We start from the raw sequence: 21,457 nt of genomic DNA on the forward strand, positions 1-21,457 counted from the left end.
CCCCATGTCCCCCACAGCAGGGCATCCCAGGGATGGGAGGCACCGTGGATCAGAGTCACTTATCCTTATACTTAAGTCCATAACCCAGGACACCTGGGTGCACATGTGCAATTACATGAGACAATAACCAAAGAACACCTGAGGGCATATGCCTGTTTACATCAAATGCTTGGCAAGATTCTGAACATCTGAGGTGCCCTGACCATTTTTCCTCTATTTTCCCAACAGAATGATACTGATATTCACTTTTGATATCTTCTCCCAGATGGAGGTAGCTCCATTGATGTGACATTCCTGGCTTCTTCACATCCCCTCTCCCTTTAATTCACTCTATCCTGGAAAGGGAGAGTGACTTATCTGATCTGTAAATTTGGGAAGAATAAGCCCAGCTCTCCTCTTCTTTGTCTTAGGAGCAAGATCTCCTCCAGGCTGGATAGTTGGCATGACTGATGACCAGCATCTCCATGAAGGGAGGAAAGTGTACATTTTCCCATATTTGGCCCTAACAGACCTAAAGTCACTTCCTCTGTTAGTAATAAAAATGATACATTGGCTTCAGAAAAAAAATTAATTTTTCTTTTTAAATCAACTTTACTCATACATACAATACAAACCTCCCATTTAAGTGTACACTTTGATGAGTTTTCACAACTACATAAATTCTTGTAACCACCACCACTATCGGGTTAGGGCCATTGTCAGAATCCTGCCAACTGGCCAATTGTATTGCTAAGTGACTATGCCAATTGTATGGCTAGGCAATTCATAACTAAAGCCAAAATGTTTCATTATTTTATTTACACTAAGTTTTCCATTTGTATTGTCAGGGCTAGGGGTTAGCGCCCTGTCGGGAAAATACAGGAAAATGATCAGGGCCCCTCAGATGTTCAGAATCTTGCCAAGCATTTGATATAAACAGGCACGTGCGCCCAGGTGTTCCTTGGTTATTGTCCAATGTAATTGTGCATGTGCACCCAGGTGTCCTAGGTTATGACTTAAGTATAAAGGACCAGTGGCTCTGATCCACAGTGCCCCCCTCCCCCAGGGGTCCCATGCGGCAGCTGTTACTACTGTTAGAGACTGTTGCTGCCAAGGTCACCGGGACCCTCCAAGAGGCTGCTGCCACCACCAGAACTGTAACCTGCTGGACCTGTAAGCTGCTGCTGCCCTTGCTGAGGCCTGAGCTCACGTTATCTGCCAACAGCTCCCGGGATCTTTCCCAATTACCTAGCGTGGGACCTGCGTGTGAGGGGTCTGGTGACCCAGTCTATACAATGGGTTTGAAAGGTCTGAGCCCTAGCCCTGACAATACATAAAATAACGAAACATTCTGGCATTAATTATGATTTGTCTTACTCCACAAAGGGTCTGAGCCCTAGCCTGGACAATACAAATGGAAACTTAGTATAACTAAAATAATGAAACATCTTGGCTTTAGTTACAAATGGCTGTAACTCAACAACCAGCATAGTCATGTAGCTTTATAGGCCCACAGACCTTTCAAACCTGTTATACAGACTGAGTCACCAGACCTCACACGCAGGTCCATGCTAGACGATTGAGAAAAGATCCCAGGAGCCGTTGGCAGACAACACAAGCTCAGTCCTCACCTTCTTCAGCAGTAGAAGCTTACAGATCCAGTGGCGGCCACCATGAGGACGGTGGACACCGTGGATCAGAGCCACTAGTCCTTTATACTTAAGTCTGATAACCCAGGACACCTGGGTGCCCACATGCATCTACATCAGACAATAGCCAAGGAACACCTGGGCACATGTACATATTAACATCAAATGCTCAGCAAGATTCTGAATATCTGAGGGGCCCTGACCATTTTCCTATGTTTTCCCTACAGCCACAATCAATCCATCACTGCAAACAGTTCTTCATGCTCCTTTGTAGACAATATCCACACCCTGCCCCACCCCACGTAACTTCTGATCTGCTTTCTGTCCCTATAGTTCGGTTTTGATTGCTCTAGAATAAATGGAATCATATAGTATATACTCTTTAGCATCTAGCTAGTTTCTTTCACTTAGCATAATATTTGAGATTCATCCTCATTGTTACATGTATCAGCAGTTTGGGGGCTTTTAAAAATTTTTTTTGACAACTTATTCCATCATATATATATTTCAAAATTAGTTTATCCATTCACCTGTTGAAGGATATTTGAATTGTTTCTAGCTATTGGCTATTATGAGTTGAACATTCATATAAAAATATTTTCTATGGACCTAGGTAATTATTTCTCTTAGGTAAATACCTAGGAATGGAATTGTTGGGTCACATCGTAAGTATATATTCAGCTTTATAAGAAACTGCCAATAGTACAACAGCGGTTGTACCATTTTACCCTCCCAATAGCCACACACGTGAGAGTTCTGGTTGTTTCACATCCTCACCAACACCTGGTATCATAGGTCTTTCTCATTTTAGCCATTCTAGTGGATGTGTAGTGATATCTCATTGTGTTTTTAATTTGCATTTCCCTATAGATCCTTCATTTAAACGCCTATAATTAGTTACTTCCCATCACTTTCCTGATAAAAGGCTTTAATAACCATAGGATCATGGACCAATGAAATTATTGAGATAACTTGGACTCCTACCTCTCATATAAGCAAAGATTATAGAAATCCCTAGTTCTCTGCTGGGAGAAGAAGGTCAGTGAGAATTTATAACACACAGAGGGGGACTATATAATCTTTAAAATCTCTTTCAGTTCTGACATCAATGAGAGATCATGGTCTTCAACTAAAACTTTTTTAAAACAAAGATAAAACCTCTTGAGGAGCCTCACCATGATATTTGACATCAGCAATGGAGCTTTGGAAGAAGTATGTAGTACCTCGTCTGGTTCCGTATCAAAAACTGAATTGTGCTAGATGGTACCTGGATGTTTTGAATGAATCAGGACACCAGTGAATTCCACTTAGCAAGGAAAAATAAGGAATAGGGAAGGTAAGGTGAGTGGGAAGAGAAGAAAAGAAAAACACCAAACTGATTATTATCTGAGTTGTGATGGGAAACAGCTGGGCAGACAATGAGACTGATTAGACCAGGCATATGAGACAAAGCAGCCCATCATGGTGCTGAGACAGGATTTCTGGATTTGCTGTCAAAGAGGTATTGCTAGATATTTTTAAATCGGTCCTAGATTCTAGGCACTATAATCCACCACCTGCCTATTTCCTACAGCTAAAAGGAAACTTCACTTCCTAACTTAAGTCCCATTTACACCTTTGGGAATAGCTTCCACTTGTCTGAGATAAAAAGAAGACACGAAATAAAGGAGCCAGAGTATACCAAAATAAGAAAAACTTCATCCAAGCCTATTATCTGCTCTTTGTCTTCCACTTTTCTGCCCTATAAACTTTTTGTTTCTCTTTTAAAATAAGGATAAACTCAATGAGTGCTGCTTACTTAATGCAGCTTCTCTTTGAATTACCTGAGAGGAGAAAATGAGCATAAAATAAAACAGCCTGCTGAAGCTTTTCTAAAGAATCAGAGAACCCAGTTAAATTAGAATTTATCCAGGAGGGGGGGAGGAGGGGAGGGAGGAGGGAGGGAGGTTTTGGTGATGGGCAACAATAATCAGCCACAATGTATATCGACAAAATAAAATTAAAAAAAAAAAAAGAAAGAAAGAATTTATCCAGGAGATGTAAACAGAAGAGCAACACTGAATAAGTTACTAGATACCTCTGGCCTTTATTTCCTCAACTGCAGAAATTAAGACCAAATTAGTGGTTTTTAAACTAGGTTCCTCCAAGCCGTAGGATTACAGAAGGCATTTCAGTGGCAGCACAAGGAAAAACGGACTCCACTTACAGGTAAGACTCTGCACACAACTTCCTTCAAACAAGGCAGCTTCACTGTTTAATAGTAATTCTGGAAAAGATGCTTTAGAGGTGAAAACAAATTACTCAAGGAACATTCTGTAGATCTATGTAAAAGTATTTTATAAAGGCAAAAGGCCTTCACCACTGCAAGTCATGCAAACAGCCCTTACTCACATTCCCACTGTAGGCATAAATGTGTACAGGCAGCTTCTGGAGAGGGGGCTACACGACTACATCCACTTTACCTGAGACAATGCAGTATTCCTTTAGAGTCTGATAGGTTAGGTTCAAACCCTGGCTCAGGCAAGCTACAATCTCCCTGAGGCCATCCTCTCACCTGTCACGGGCAGCTAAGATCTCTCTCATAGCTTTGGGGAGGATTAAATGATAGGCAAAGCACCTAGCACATAGGAAGTATGTGATGAGTACAGGTGTTCCCTCCTTTCCCCTCCCAGCCCAAAAAACACCTCTTTGTATTTGAATGATAGTTTACTAAACCTGGAATATCTGGAATATCTTCTTGGTATCAAGGGCAAAAACCCAAATCCTAAAGGGGCCAGACAGATTATATAAAGAGTATAACAAGTCCAAGTATAACAAAATGTATAGATGGAGTATGATGACACAGACTTATGTCAGGGAGATCACAAGGAGGAATGGTGGGGACTGTGGCAAACCACTCATGAGGGAACCCCCCCCTCAATGCCAAACAATTGTTGCCATGGAGGAATGTGGGCTGAGGGTAGCCAAGTCTTTTGATTTTCAAGAGAAGCTGGATTTTTAGGTGAAATCTGATTTTCAAATCCAGGCAACAAACTTTAAAAAATCTCTTAAACCATGTGCAGGTTAAGGAAAACATATCTCTAGGATAGGACTGAACTAGATAGCCCTGCTTCAATCTTTACAAGAGACTGTGGAGTAAGGAGGCCATGTATTACAACCTCCACTTGACTGACTAGGAAACTGAGGCACAGAGAAAAGCCCTGGTGGCCTCCCTAATACTGTCATCTAGTGATAGAGCCGGGGCCAGAATCCAGGCATGCCAGTTCCTGGTCCTTTCTCTCAAGCTGCCGTCCCCTCCCTTCAGCAGCAGACCATGCAGGAACATCTCCACTCACAGGGAATGGATAAAAGTCATAGTGAAAGGCAAGGGGGGGCTGCCCAAAGCTCTGCCTTTCTAGCTGATCAGGTAGGAGAGAGTCCTCTCTGCAGTGAGAACTTGGGTGCACTGTCTGCATTGTTCGTGAGCTCCCACCAGGGAGTTATGATCAAGAGGCTAACCAGCACCCATCCACAATGTATTCACATTGAAGACAACTTTGACAGAAGTTTCAGAAGGAACAAAAATTCTCAAAACTCTAGAACAGATGGCAAGGAGCAGAGCAAAGAGGAGAAAAGGTCAATCTGAAGCATGTGTCAACACTGATTTCAGTGGGGGTTTGAGGTTTGTTTGGTTTTTTTTTTTAACATCAACCTCTCTTCCTTTGCCTCAAATTAAAAATCACCATGTGCCGGCTCCTTCTGGGGAACATGTCAAAGCAGTCCTTTCCCCAGACAGAAAGAACACCCAGATGGGGGATGACTTGAGGTATTCAACTCCCTCTCTCCCCAGTTGGGCTGTGTGCACAAAAGCAGAGACTGGCAAACATTGGCAGTGGTACAAAAACATCAACAGAACCAAGTCAAGGCTGCAGCCCAGGATGAATGCATAATGCCAGCAATTGGTTTTTCCTCTCCAGGACTATGATGACTGGGGAGCTTCTTTAGCTCGGGGGATTCACTTTAGAGGTTTGGCAAGACTCTCCTCTTCTCTCCCTGCAATTAAAAAAAAAAAAATTCCAGGAAAGGCACCTGCCTGCCTGGAACAAAGGAGAAGGATAAGAAACCAAGTTGGTTCATACACACCAAAGGCTTATGAATTACTGCACACAGAGCCAGAGCACATTGAGCCTGGCCTGCCAACAGCTAAGGCTGATAAAAAGAGGGTCTTTCACTGAGCTACCTGGTCCCACCTTTGCTGTACTGTTGCCATAGAGTTAGCTATCTGGCGAAAGTAGAGAGAAATGGTGAGAGACATCAGTAGGGCCATATTCTTTGTTCATTAAAATCCACAGAACTGCTTCCTTAAGTCAGATCGAGCCATTTTCTGTTCTCCACACTGCAGCCAAGGTGATCTTTTAAAAACAAAAACTGAGGGCTAACCGGTTAGTTCACTCAGTTACAGCATGATGCTGATAACACCAAGGTCAAGGGTTCAGATCGCCATAACAGCCAGCTGCCAAAAAAATAAAATAAAATAGAAATTGAATATCATTCACCTATTTGAAATTCCTCAGTGGCTTCTCACTGCTTTTAGAGAATAAAACTCCAAATGCTGACCACAGCCTTCAAGGCCCTAGGTGATGTGATCTTTCTCCAGCCTCATTCATACATAGCCTTCCACTGCTCACTCTGTTCCAGCCACAGAGCCTTCTTTCCTACTCAGAGTTGCTTATGCTGCAACCTGCCTAAGGATCTTTCCACATGTTTCTCTCTTTGCTCTTTTCATCCCATTCTTGGCCTGATCTACTCCTACCAACCATCTTTCAGGTTTCAGACTAAATGTTACTTCCTTGGCTAAGCTTTCCTGATTACCCTGGCCCCCAATCCCTTCTGATTAGGTTACATCCCTTGTTATTCACAGCATCCTCCACTTTTCCTTGAGGACATATCATGAGTATAATTACATACTTACATGGGTTGTTCCCACTTAATGCCTCCTTCCCTTGTACTCTGTAAACTGCACAAGGGCAGGGCTGATGACTAGTTCACTGTGGCATCTCTTTCGCCCAGCACAGAGCCTGCTACATAGCAGGTACTCAAGTGTTTGTTATACAACGTGTTTGCCTAGTACCATAAAAGATACAAAAAAACAACAAAACAAAGCAACAATAACAGCAACAACACACTGCCTAGTCCCAGATTTTCAGAAGGTTAGAACCCAGTATGGGACAGACAGGACATATATTGAAAGAACACCCTCTATGTGATAAGGTAGTCTACCCCCACAGAGAAAACCCTGCGCTGCTCAACCTGGCACAACTGAGAGCAGCGTGAGATGAGAGCTGACTGAAGCCTTCACCCCGGGGCAATATGCTCAAGGTGCAGCTTTACAGGGAGCTTCACAGAAATCTCCATGCTGGCACAATAACAAACACTTGTTCTATGCACAATCCCTTCTTTCAGAAATAACACTTGTGCTAGAAATGAAAATCCTCTTCAGTTGAAAAGGGAAAGAATCAAATAACCCCATGCTCAATCCTAAACCAACCCTCACCTGAAGGAGTGGAGAGCCTCTTGGGGATGAATTGTGCTCACCCTGCTAAGCCACCGGGGCCGCAATCTTCTAATAAGTGGTGTACAAATAGAGCAGCTGAGGTCAGCCAGAGGAACAGCATCAGAACCTGGATGCAACAGATCCCCATGCTCTGGCTCTAATCATCTCCACCAGGACTCCACGTGTATTATTGGTCCACATTTGCCAAAGGAGAATGGAGGATTCAGCAAAGCAAAATTTTGGCTGCCATTCTCTCAGCCAACAGTTGGGAAACTGTTAATTCCAGAGTATTCCAGTTTAACTTGATGTTTCAAAGCTAAGTCTTCCACACTTAATGCTTTTGTAATAAGATCAGGGTAAATAGCTCTGAATCCTGAACCAGAAAGAGCACTTTCTAGAGTGGTGATTTGAGCTCAGGTTATGGAACATGCTCTGGCACCAAAGGTACATAAAATAAAAGTTTTCAACTCTTTAGGTTTCATTAGAACTGGTCTCTAGACATAACTACTTTTTCTAAGCCATCCTACTCTGCCCCAACTCTCTAGTTCAAAAAGGAGATGAGCTCTCATCCTGGAAAGCAGGCTGACATTTTCTCAGCTCCCAACTGTTAATTACAGAGCATTCCAATTTAGCTCCATCTAGAGCCTTTCCTCTCTGAGGTTCAGGTTGTCTGACCATATTACTGCTAGTCACAAGCCCCTGGGTCATGGTCCTTCACCCAGGACTATGCACCAGCTTATCACCTCCCCACTCCAACTTGCACCATCACCCGAGTGGATTTCATTGTCTTAATTCTATCCCCTAAACTCAGAGTCCATCCCTTCCACTCCATCCCAGATGCTCCTTCCTTAGCTCACACCCTCCCTCTTTTCTTTACTAGATGAACTAAAATAGAGTCCTAAGTCTCTGTGCCTCAGATCTCTTTCTAAAAAAACTCATATCAAATAATTCCTCTTAAAAGCATTCATTAGTCCCACCAAGCCAGAGGAAAGTCCAAATTCCTTAATGCAGTAGTATTCAAGAAGCTTTATATTTTTCCCCATTTTATTAAAGAGAATTTCAAAAACAGTAAAGTTGAAAAGATCATACTGCAAACACCCACATACCTACCACCTAGTGTCTGCAATTGTTAACATTTTGCTATATTTGCTTGATCATCCATCTATCCAAACATCAACTCATCTTATTTTTGATGCATTTCCAGGTCAATTGCAGACCTCAGTGCACTTTACCCTAAATACTTTGGCATGCATATCTTTAATGTTCAGGCTTGTGGTTCTTTTGGGGGTTGGGAGTAAATAAAATTTATTTACAGTGAAATGTACAAATTTTAAGTATATTACTGGATGAGTTTTAATAAATGCATACACTTATGTAAACCAAACCGCCATCAAAATATTAAACTTTTCCATCTGACAGAAAGTCTCTTAAGGTCCCTTTCCAGACAACTCCACCCACATTCCTCCAGAGGCAACCACTGTTTTGATTTATTTCATTTATTACCAGTTTTGCCTACTTTAGAACTTCATATAAATGAAATCATACAATATGCAGCTTTCTGTGTATGGGTATTGTACTCTTCATGATAGTTATATTGTTAAGTGTATCAGTAGTCTGTTAACTTTTTATCGCTGACTAGTATTCCATTATTTGAAAAAACCTGTTTGTACTTTCTCTTACAATGGACATTTGGGTTATCTGAAATTTGGGCTATTATGAAAAAAGCTCTGTTAGAATTCCTGTACAAGTATTTTCATGTCATGTTTTTATTGCTCTTGGGTAAATACCTAAGAGTAGAAGTGCTGGGCCACGGGGGAGATACATATTAAATATATATATATACTGCCAGTTCTTTTTTCAAAGTAGTTGTACCATTTTATACTCCCACCAATAACTGAAGGCAGTTCCAGACCCTTTGTAATTTGAATAATGCCCTCTTCTCACCCAGCCTTGTCTCCCAATACTCTCTCCTCCCACCTCTCCTCCTCCCCCACTTCCCACCTCTCCTCTTCCCCCACCGCCAAACTTTCAGAACTTTAACTTTTTTGCTAATTTATCTCTAGGAGGTTTACACATGCTATCCCCTTTCCTGGAATATCCTGTCCCAATCTTTTGCTTGATAAAAGGAATTTAAGACTGTTAAAATAATAACTGGGATATGTTAATCTCTCCACTAGACAGACCAAGGCAAAGAGGGAACCACTCTTTTCTGCCTTGGTAGAATTGATACTTGTTATTTCTACACCCATTTAAGGACTTTGAATATTGTAAACCCATAAGGACAACATTCTAGATTGTTCTCTGGGTGGAACACCTGAAAAAATGAGCCACCAAAGAAAACAAAAATGGCAAGAAGGGCTTATTTCAGTTGGAATCCTCAGGACTAGCATAGTGCTTAGCATGTGGTAGGTGATTATAGATGTTTGATCAATTAACAGCAAATCCAATCATATTGTTTCTCTACTTATAATTCTCCTCTAGCGCTAAGCCACCTACAAGATTAAATCCCAACTTTAACATGGAGTAACAGTCCCACCATAATAATCCAGAGCCCACAGTGAATTCCTGATAGTGCCTGGACAGTGTCCTCTGATCTTCAGTTCTTTTTGCATATATTGTCAATTGGAATGCCTGTCCCCTCTTTATCTAGTAAACTGTAGCTTGAAGTCCAAATGTAGCTCAAACCAGGACTTCTGTGTGAACTTTCAACCAACAGAATGCCCACCCTGATTTTTTTTACCCTGATTATATCCCACTTATCTGTATACCAGTCTTTCTCACTGGGCCTATATTCTCTCAGAGGGTAAGGATTTTATTTTTATTCATTGCAGGAAACACATTGGTCTAGTTTGCCATATTCTTCACCTGATGCTGAAATAACAATTAGATACATTATATCAAGTGACCCCCCTTTCCCTGGCCACAGCTAACTGGACTAGGTGTGGACAGCTGGCATACATTCTCCCTTAAGAATCTGAAGTGACAACCCAAAAGCTATAATCAGATGGTGCTACAGAACCACATAGACTAGGCTGGTGGCTACTATCAGCCATGTGCATGCTCACAAATAAGCAAGAAGAGTGTTCTGCAAAAAAGATAAAAGAATGAAGTAGACACTTGGAAGAAGATGCAATCTGAAACTATGAGGCTCCAAAAGGAGAGAGACAGACAGACAACAGAAGAGTAACCTGATAACTTTCCAATACTCACAAGCTTCACTACTAGCTTCACTCCCTGGGTTCTGGGAGGTGCCTCTATATCTATCCAATAAATTTGTTTTACTTAATCTAATTTGAATTAAATTTCTATTCCTTATACCCCATGACCCTAAGACACCTTGCTTGCACCAATATGTATGTAGAATATATAAGCTCTAATACAGTTTTAATAATTTTAACAATTATAGGTTCCTTTAACACAAAGTATCCAGAACAGAATATTAAAACAGAGTTTTAAAAATCACTCTTGGTAAGTTAGAATTTTTAAGTTAAACACAAGATTTACATTAAAATAGAACTCGCATTAACATATGAAGAGCTAAGGAGGAAAAATTGTCAAAAAATGTATTTAGGAAAGGACAGGAACAGGGAAATTGAATAGGGGGACATGTCTGCGTCCTCACCTTCCTTGAGCTCACAGATCAGGGTCAGGGAGTAGAGGAAACAAGGTCCCCAGCACTCAGAGCACTCATCATCTGGGGATGCTGAGAAGATGGTTTTTACCTGAGATTATCAGAAAGCAATCACAGGGAAGAGGATTTAGCCCTGAAATTGGAAGAAACACACAGGCTGGAGTTTTTCTTAGAAAAAATAAAAGCTCAGCCACAGACAAAACTGGGGAGGTGTGTCAAGAAAGCGAATCTCCAAAAAGGACCAGGAGCCCACCAGCCCCAACCAATGAACTGAAGTACATCAAGGAAAAACTTCTTCTGCCTTTGGTGTAAAACCAGGGCCAGGTTTAGGGTGATGGGAGTATGGCACTTGCCTTTGCCACAAAAAGACAGAGTATTAATTTCTTCCTTTTGTCTAAGGCTGCAGGAAGGCTGAGCACAGCACTGTTACTGATCTTGTCTTTATTTTAAATTCTGATAATCTGTCCACAATTCATTTTTATTTTTAAAATATTGCATACAAATATTCTTTATCTTGATTACTGACTTTTGGGTGCCCCCTTCAAGTTGGCACTTGAGGCAAATGGCTCACTCTTGTCTTGGCCCTGTGTGAAAACTGTTGCCTGCACAGTAGAGAAGTCTGCCTAGGCATCGCCCTCCACGTTGTCCTTCCGCTTTGTTCCATGAAAGATCTGAGAGACCAAGACATTCCTCAGGGGGGGAAACAGAAACTTAGTGAGTGACTCCAAAGAAAGAGGGGACTGGGAACAGGAAAAGAACCAGAACTGTGGAGTCAGTTTCTGGCTCTCAGTGGGAGCGCTGGCAATGCAGTAAGCTCCAGGGATGGCCCATTCCCAAGCCCTCTTGGGCACAGCTGAGATCAGACTTGACTCAGGCTCCAAACAAAACATAAAGACACCAAGCTTCACTGAAGCATTAACAGCTTAGAAACCAAATGAATATAAACTCATCAACTAGATTGATAATAAATGAGTACTAGAACAAAACAAAACAGAGACAGAATTTGGGTTAAGGAGGAAGGCCAATATTCCAATAACCAGTCTTGGGGGCCTCATCAAAGGATTCAAGAAAAAGGCCACAAGGTCCATGCAGAGCAACCAGAAGCCTAGGAAAAAAATATCTGAAGCTTAATTAGGAATATGTTCACTCATTCAGGAGCCACGACAGGGCACCAGGAAAAACCAAGATGTCACAGGGCTTAGATGAGGTTTATACCAAACTAGGAAGGGAGGTAGATTTGAAGAACAGAGGATCCCACCTGACCTGGAAGGAAGAGGAGGACAATTCTACCTAAGTATCTAGTACTATTGTTAAGACAATATGTCAAATAAAGTTGAGGAAAGGGAAAGAATGAGAGTTGAATATTCTATAAGCCGTATCAGCAAGCAGTCTGAGTTAGGCAGATACCCTTCTGGTAGAAATATCGGTTGGTAAAAAAAAAAAAAAAAAGAAATATCGGTTGGTATGCGCCTGGAAAGCAGTATGTATGAAAAGCCCAGTAGCTCCTCTGGCCCCCAAATACTACTTCTAGGACTCTGTCTTAAGAAAATAATTTGAAATATCCACAAAATATGTACAAAAATATCCAAGACCAAAAAAAAAAAAACAAAAAAAAACTTTAAGCATGAAAAATGGAAACTATTTAAATATCTAATAAGAGATTTGGTTAAAAAAAAAAAATTAAAGTTTGTCCATACAAAAGAACAGTATATAGTGGGTAAAACATTTAACATTTTAAATGTTAAAATGCTCACAGTACATTAGATATAAAGAACAAGATATAAAACTCTAAGTTTATTAAGAACACAGCTATGTAAAAATTCATGTGTATAGCAAAAAGACTAGAAGAAAATGTAAGAAAATGCTGACTGAAACATACAAGAAAAAATCTTAGACTGATTTACCTGTGGATGACGGGATTCTAGATGTTTATTTTCTTCCTTATCCTTCTCTCTATTTTTGACCATATATCTTTTTTTAATTATAAAAAACTTTTTTGGTTGTTAGTTTTTAAAGAAAAACCTACTCTCCAAACCTGGGGAGGCTTGTTAAGAAGTTGAGTCTCCAAAAAGGACCATGAGCACACCAGCACCGATCAATGAACTAAATTACTCGAGGGGAAAACTTCGTCTGTCTTTGGTATAAAACTAGGATGGGGACTAGGGTAAGTGGAGTGAGGCACTTGCCCAGGGCACAACATTCAGAGAAGTGCCAAAAAAACTTAGCAATCAAAATAAATACTATTTTACTGCAATATTTCCAAAAACTCAAAATTAAGGCAAAAAATCCACGATAAATTTCAAATTTTTAAATAAAGACAGGGTCAGTATTGATTTTTCCTTTTTCCTTAGGGTCCAATATGGCTGGGCACAGCACTATTAATGATCCTGTCTTAATTTCAAATTCTGATATTTTGTTCGTTGTGGAGTTTTTGCATTAATTTGTTTCTACGCTTACTGTAATCTGGACTGGCTAATTTCCTGGAAAATGTTTCCATCCCTCCACCATGGTCAGGGCAGTGAGGCAGACCAATTCCTTTCTGGTCTGATGGCAGCACTAAGCAGGAACAAAAGAAGAACGAGAATAGCCCGGAGAGAGGAATAATCTGATCTACAGAGCCCCACGCACTCTCCCAGGTTCTGCTAGACCACAACTCCTACAGTGTCCTCCTTACCCTCCACTAGCTCAATATCTCTCCACAGTGACTTCCTGGGATTAAAACAGAAAAACCCTTTCCATTAAAAAAATGTACAATATACAATGACTGATATCCCCCTCCAACCATAAGAGGAACATTATGAGTCTTTAACAGAATACTATTTTTAAATATTTATATGTTGACAATTATGCTCGAGTTTTAATGAAGGTATAAACAAATGATATGCACACTAACATTCAAAAAGCAAGTGAATCAAAGTGAATTATAATAACCATGCTTATGAGAAGTTTATCAAGGCCTAGGTCCACCCGGTAACATTTCTGTACATTACTAGAAAACAACGGCCTCCAGAGCCTCATTTCTATAAGATCAAGTCAATGATCACAGAAGCATGACCACCCTAGACAGCACCTGAACAAATGCTCTGGTAATAGCACAATCTGAATATAAGGGGGGAAGAAACATACACACAATATAATGCTCCACAGAAATGAGGCCACATGGCCTATTCCCTGCCAGACCTTCACATCTTCCAGCTACTTTATAGCACATCTGTTTAGGACACATCTTAAAAATAGCACTGAGATTCAGCTCTGTACCACGTACTTTCACATGCATTATCTAACTGCATCCTCATGACAGCCCTGTGAGGCAAGTATTATTATATCCATCTTGCTGATGGGGAACCAACCGCAGGTTCTTCTGCCCAAAACCTGGACATGTCCCCAATGCTCTCAGCCTGTGCCTAGCAGGCTCATTTCCTAAAGTCTACCTATAAAACATGCTTCCAAAGGATCCTCCAGCACATTCTACTGTGATTTTCTCATCATCTACCAAAGACTCAAGTCTCATTTGACCAAGAAGGAAAATGAGACACAGCAAGGCAAGGAGTTCACTGCACTTTCCACTGTCTGACCTCTGGCCCCCACATACTGAGGGTGGGCTACTGTGCCTCCCCAAGGAACTATGCTACTCTGAATAATTTATGCCCCCACTGTAAGGGAGAAATGGTGCCTTAACACTTCTCCTCTTGTGTACTGCTCTAGGTTAAACTCCTCACACCCCATACCCCATAACAAGGAGAGCTGACTAGCCATATGGGAGAGTGCCAAGTAACTACTGGTGCACTGGCTTTCAGCACATCATCTTCTACCTTCCAGCACAGTGGAGGAGATATGATTTCTCAGACCAGACTGTGGGAGGGATTTCAGCTACAAAGCTTGAGTTACATTCCTTCCTTCTTGGTCCTAACCTCTCTTCTCTTGCCCTTTGCATTTGCTCTAACAGCAAGCAGGGTGCAGTCTACTGTCTTTCTGTGCCAAAAAAGAGACCAGGTACTGGCAAGACCTCTCCTTATCCCTACCACATTTGTTTCCACAGGAAGAAGGATGGACCCAGACCAAGATGCAGCATATCTCCACAAAGCCTAGCACTGTAGGTCAGGGAGGGAGTGGGATGGTGAAGATCAGGACTTATTCTTAAATTCGACTTCTTTTCACTGACCCTGGGTATCCCTTTCATCTTCATCTTCACTAAGGCACCCTAAAAAAATTCAGGCTCCTGAGGCAATGTGGTCTGCAGTGGAGGGGAAGGCCAGAGTTGGAGAGGAGGAAGGAGTAGAATTCCCTGCATTCCCTACCCTCCTCCCCCACTAGGGCTGTAAAAGGGAACACGCCACCTCACTTCTCAGCTTTCAAGCAGTAATTAATTATTGCAAGTCAAGAGTTTTGGATGAAGTGAGATACAGTTAGCATTAGACAAAATCAGATCACAAACACATCCCAATAGGGTTACATTAGTAATAGTGTGTGATGAGGGTGTGGGAAGTGTTTTCAGTAAAATTTTCAACAGAGAGATGGCTTTAGGCTTCTCTCTGAATGCTGAATATGAAGAGATGCTGACTCTGCTCAGAGCCTGCTTCATTGCAATTAGTGATTCCATTCTAAGGAAACCTGAGAACGCAATGTTACTGAGCACATCGATTACCTGGCTCAGACTAGAGTTCAAATGCAACGAGATCCTGTTTCCAGGTACATCACCTTCTCCCTATCTCCTACTGATCTCTACGGCACAGCCAGCCACTTTTGTATCTAAAATTGTTTCCGGGGTCAAAAACATCACTTTAAAACTCTCAACACTGAATGAGACTTCTACTCCTCCCTTTCCACCACCCCATCTATCAACAGTTCTCAACTTCTAAAAAGTCCTGAATTCACCCAGTGTCCCCCAACTTTCACACCCCTCCCTCAAGAGTGTAAGTTCCCTGTATCAGGCCTGGCCTGGCATCCATCCCTCCTCCTATCTCTAGGGCCCATCACTCCCCCTTTACGGAGTTCACTCCAGAAACTGTCCCCCTCTCTTGTATTTTCAAATGCTCTTCTCTACTGCCTCTCTCCTATCAGTGTTTAAAAGTGCTCCAGATCTTAAAAAGAAAAAAGAAAAAAATCTCATCACCCCTTTCTTGAACCAACTAGCTAGTACCCCTTTCCTCTCTTTCACAACCAGATATTTTAAACTGCCTATACTCCCCCTCCCCACCCCTAACTCTACCTTCCAGTTATTCAGAAACCTCTTGTAAAGTGGCATCTGCCCTCTCCAAGGCCCAGGACCTCTCTGTGGCTTAAACCAGCAGACACTTTTCAGATACATCTCAGCACTTTTCATGGGTGACATGCTTCAATCAAACACTATTTCCTTTGGGCTTCCAAAGGAAAGGATATTAGGTGCTCAGTTTTCCCCCTACATTTCTGTCCACTTCTTGATCTCTTTTAGAGTTCCTCATCCTCTTCTTGTTCCTTAAATGCTAGTGTTTCCTCAAGTCTCAGTCCTGAGTCATCTCTATTTACATTACAAATGCTCCCTGGGTATTTCACCCATTAAACATTTAAGCATCCTTTAATTTCATCCATAATATTGACAACTCTCTCCAGATGTCCAGACCTATATATTTGATTTGCTCAATTAACCTGATGGACATTTCCACTTGTAATTTTCACAGGTGCCCCCAAACTCAACATATAGAAATTGAAATCAAGCCCCAGACATGCCTTCCGTACACAGTTCCCAAGCCTCCTTTCCTGTGTTCCCTATTCCTGTGAATGTGACCAACACCTACCTCATTTCCTATCTTCAATGACTCCCTCTCCCCAATATCCAACTTATTACCAAATCTTAATGGTTTTTCTCCATCTCTTTCAAATATGCTTACTTCTGCCCATACTCACTGCCATTGGCTTATTTCAAATCCTCTTAATTTTTCTCCTAGAACATTGCAATTTCTTGGTGCACTCCCAAAACAGAAACCTTTGGGGGAGTCTGACCAACTGAGTGATTCACCTTTCTGTGGACATTCCCTCTCCCCCACCAGTCATGTTTGTACTAAATAATATCCTCACCCCATCCTTGCCAGAGTTGATGCAACCACCATGGACATCTAACCCAAGGCAATTCAGATCCTCTCTCCTGGAAAAGTGGAATTTGGTATAAGTCTGGGTAGGCAACTTGAACTATGGAAAGCATAAATGGGAGCAGTACATCAATTATACTGAGCCATATCAATGGGTGAACAGAGAAAGTCCATCTTCAGAGAAAGAGAAGACCAAAGCAGGAGCAGGAAAAAAGAAGATGAGAAAGAGACAAAAAGAGAAATTCCTGCTAGCTTTCTTCTTCCTAATTTCAGACCCTTGCCAAGTGTCAGCAGTACTCTTACTCCTAGGTTCCATGAGAGATATCTCCCCCCTTATCTTTTCCACATTTCCCTTTTATTTCGGCTACTTTAAGTAGATACTGTTATGTGCCCACAGACAGTCTTGATTAATACATTTGAATCAACTCATTTCCCCTCACTGGGTCTCAGCTTCCCCATCTATAAAACTAGAAGACCAAATCAGAAAAACTCTATGAAGGCTTTACACATTACTGTCCTACATTTTTCAGGCAGAGTATGTATCTTTTTTCTATATTCAGTCTATGTGCAAAATAATGATCAGTTCCTGCCCAAGGACAGCCAGATGCATATAAAGGATTACATTTTTTTAATAATCAAATTTTTAGAAGATGCTGTCTATGGCCATACCACCTTGAAAGTACCCAGTCTCATCTGATCTTAGAAGCTAAGCAGGGTCAGGCCTAGTTAGTACTTGGATGGGAGACTGACTGGGAATACCGGTTGCTGTAGGATTCAAAAAATTAAAAATTAAAAAAAAAAGATAGTGAGTTAACAAATAAATTAATAAAAACAATTTATTATTAACCCCAAAAGTGTTTTATTCATGTTAATTTTCAACCTGTTTACCATAAATGTATATTTTTATATTACTTTCTTTTTTAAAGCCTTGAATTAAATATCTTTCTGCAATTTAGCGGATCTCATTTGGTACTCTTCAGGTGAGCTAGTCTATTTTCAAATGGGCCATTTTCAAACATATTTACAGAATACTTTTCACTATTCATTCTTACTGCAGGAAAAAAATAGATTCACCTTACAAAGCCACACTGAATATAATGCACTAAGTGTTTTTTCAAAAAAAACCAAAATCTTTTGTCCTCTCAATAGACTCTAGTGAATTTATTAGCCACATATTAAGTATCCAATATACAAAGTACATATTACATCACTGATAAAGTACTTAGTAAATAGCTAAATGTTGATAAAGAGTCTGATTCAGCAGGCCTGAGTGGGGCCCTGGGATCTATTTTTTTAAAAGCCTCCAGACAACACAGATCATCTGCCAGTTTGGGGAACTGCTGCCCCAGTATGAGATATTTCAGATCTCTCTGAAATAAAAAGTAAAAACTGCAGTATACTGAGAACACATTGAATAGAATCAGAGTATCTCTCCATATTAAAAATCTATGTGTTTGTGTGACTAAATTAAATAAACCCTACCAAAGGTTTGGGGGTGGGAGAGGTGGTGATCCTGCTGGCTCTGTATGCCTGGGGAAGGAAGCTAATGACTTTGCAAATTCTTGTTCTCCTAAAAAGACCTGCTGTTAAGCTGATTTAACATTGTCTCCCCCCACAACCACACTTGACTAGCTTAAAAAAAAAAAAGACTTGCCACTGGGGAAAAATATCATAACACACATTTTAAATGGCTATTCACGATCCTACAGAGAAAGCTCTTTGCCAGATGTCTGCTCAAACTAAAATTTGAATGTTAGGAATTTCAGGAGAAAGACAAAGGTTAGCCCATAGTTGTTTTACAAACAGGGTCCAACAAGAAATTACAGACAAAGGAAAGAGAAGAGGCAGACTCAGTCATGGAGATAAAATGTTCTGCTCACTGTCTTTGCAAACTTACAGAAAAGAATGCTGATGTCTAGCGTCTCAAAACTCTTCTGTGGGGCCCTAAGGACTTGCAGCTAGAAGGTAATCCACCAATGAGAGCCCCACATAACCCCCACAGGGTTTTATCCATGACTGTGCAGTTACACACCTGCCATAATCATGTGTGACTGACACTGCCACAAAACTCCCGGCAACATTTCAAACAAATTGCTATAGACAGAACAATGAGCCAGGAGTAAGAAGACCCAATTCTGATCCAACTTCTACAAACGACAAGTTATGACCCTGAGCAAGCCAGTACATTTCTCTGGGCCTGTTTCCTTATCTATAAAATAAAAGTGTGGCACTGGATTAAAGAGACAGAAAAATCCCTGACCTTTGCAGCTGGGTATCTGACACATTTTGGTGATTCTTTAGGAATATGAAACACACCAAACAACCTCCTGAATTCTATACAGGAATCTGAATTAACTAGTTCTTCAAAAGACAACACTGCTTTTATACTGAGCAGCAGAAGGAAATAAATTTTTAAAAAGTAGCTCTCTGGTAGGTGGGGAATAGGGGCACGAATTGGCAAAACATTACTTCCTTGGGGATGTTCACTCTACTGCTCCAATCACTCTCTGGTTTTCCTGAGATAGGCACATTTTCAAAACCTGAAGACAAAGAGATCTTCTATAAAAGATTTTCTAAAAGAGTGTTTAGAAAGTTTGATATCTACAGTACAAGCAGTGTGTAGATAACCTCCTGGGTCTCAGCCTCATGGCTGACAGTCCAAAGACCCCTTTCAGCCTTAGCGCAATATCCAGTCGAAGGTCCAAAGACACATTCTCTTCCTGCCACCTTCTTGATGTAAGTATGATTTTTTTCATCTCATTCTTGGCCCCAAGTCGTTTCAGAGGCAATTTATCAGTAACCCGGAGCATGATGGTTTGTGTTTCAATTATAAGTTGCTTAGTCCCATTTTTTCAAGATATAAATCTTCTTCCATAATACAAAACACCCACTTTAAAAAAAAAACGGATTTTTCGTTCTTTTCTCCTGAATGGAAAAAAATGCCTCAGTTGGTTTTGCAGGTAGACCTGGGGTCTCAACCATATTCAGATGGCCATCTTCACCTGACCACCCCTGCCTAATACTGGAGCCTCTTCTACAGAATAATTAACCTTCTACACTGCTCTCTATGCAAACAGGTAACATCTGCTTAGGAGCCCTCAAAGGCTGCTTCATCGCCCTCCCCCCACAACCTACCAACCTCCTTCAAGAAAGGCAGTTGATGTTTCTAGTGTAGTTTACCTAACAAACACACACACACCCACTGTTCCCTTAACAATCCAGCACCCTCCTTGAAAAACACAATCAGGGAATCCTAACCAGGCAGGCATGACTCCTAAGCAGATGGCAGGCCTCATAATTAGGTCATTATGTAATACCTCTTTTCTAACCAGCTTCTCTACACTTCACTCTGAGGCTCTGGGTTGATGAGCTTTATACTGTGGTTACTTTAATATAATTTGCTCTTGGGAACATGGTAACACCATGTTTTGATAAAAGAAAAGAAACAGGGTGAGATAATGTAGAAGAAATAAGTCAGAAGGTTGCTTTTAGCTTCAGTTTTGAGTAGTCCAGGCTTGTACTGGTAACTTTTTCCCTGGGTGCCTTGGTTTCCCAACTTGTCACACAGACTCAGGCCAATCCCCAGATGCACTAGTTTTGTTACAGGACTCATGTATAAATGTTACATCACATGATTTGATTCCTAAGGGATACTACATTACATTTAGGTGTCACGTCAGTTCGCAGCAACGTGCCATTGAGCTAAAGACTGCACAAGGAAGTGTCCAAATGCAAAGAGGCAGCAGCTGCTCGTAGTAAGACCCCAGGTCAGCATCAAATCAGGTTTCATCTTTCATCTCCCTCAACCTCCAACCCCAGGCACTCAGAGACCTCATTTTACCCCCCAAGAAACCTAAAGCCTTCCACCCCACTCCCAAAGCAGTTTCCCCACTCTGCTCTTGCTTCTCCTGCAGTTACCCACACTCTAAAAAAATCACTGTTCCCTTCACTCAACATCTAAACTGCCATTCTTACTAATTTGTTAGTATTTAGAGAGCCCTGGGTCTCATACCTGATATCTGTATGGATAATCTACAGTTTACAAAAGTCATCCACATATATGTTCTCATTTCCTCATTACAATAAACCTAAATTATCAGTTTGTAGGTTCAAAAACAGAGGCCCAGATAAGTGTTATTTTTTTTTAAAAAAAGGTACATAAAAATTCAAGCTATAATTTAGGATTAAAAGAGATTATTCTATTAAAAGGAGAGATTAGTGGTCTCCAGTTGACATAATATATAATGGGAGATATTAATGAGCTGGAAGTCCATCCCTCCATGCCACTCCTGGCTCCCTAAGGACCTCTCCTTAACATCTATGCTTTGGTTACCCTGAATTTTCCAAATTCTAACACTGGCCTGGTACAATGGCTGTGAGGGCCCCTGGTTCCAAGGGGCTCCAGCTATATGCATCCCTCTCCCCCTGCATGCAGGTTTTTATGATGTTTCCATAAAACAGCCTTCTATATTATTTATTTTTATCAAATGGCACATCTGATCTGTAGAGCAAGGTTTACTATTGCTGGGACTACCTCAATACAGTATGTGGGAGAATATTTTGTAAAGAGCTCAATCTGGATTCTCCAACAGAATCAATG

The 21,457-nt window shown here is 41.1% G+C and overlaps 1 protein-coding gene and 1 pseudogene across 11 annotated transcripts in view; one reads left to right on the forward strand and one right to left on the reverse strand.

Moving 5' to 3' along the window:
• The window catches only part of AAK1 (AP2 associated kinase 1), a 174,897-nt gene that overhangs the window by 96,969 nt on the left and 56,471 nt on the right, over positions 1–21,457 (reverse strand). The window lies entirely within an intron of this gene.
• On the forward strand, positions 17,513–17,631 carry LOC134363483 (5S ribosomal RNA; annotated as a pseudogene).

Source organism: Cynocephalus volans, chromosome 14, assembly GCF_027409185.1.
Source record: "Cynocephalus volans isolate mCynVol1 chromosome 14, mCynVol1.pri, whole genome shotgun sequence".
Lineage (NCBI taxonomy): Eukaryota > Metazoa > Chordata > Mammalia > Dermoptera > Cynocephalidae > Cynocephalus > Cynocephalus volans.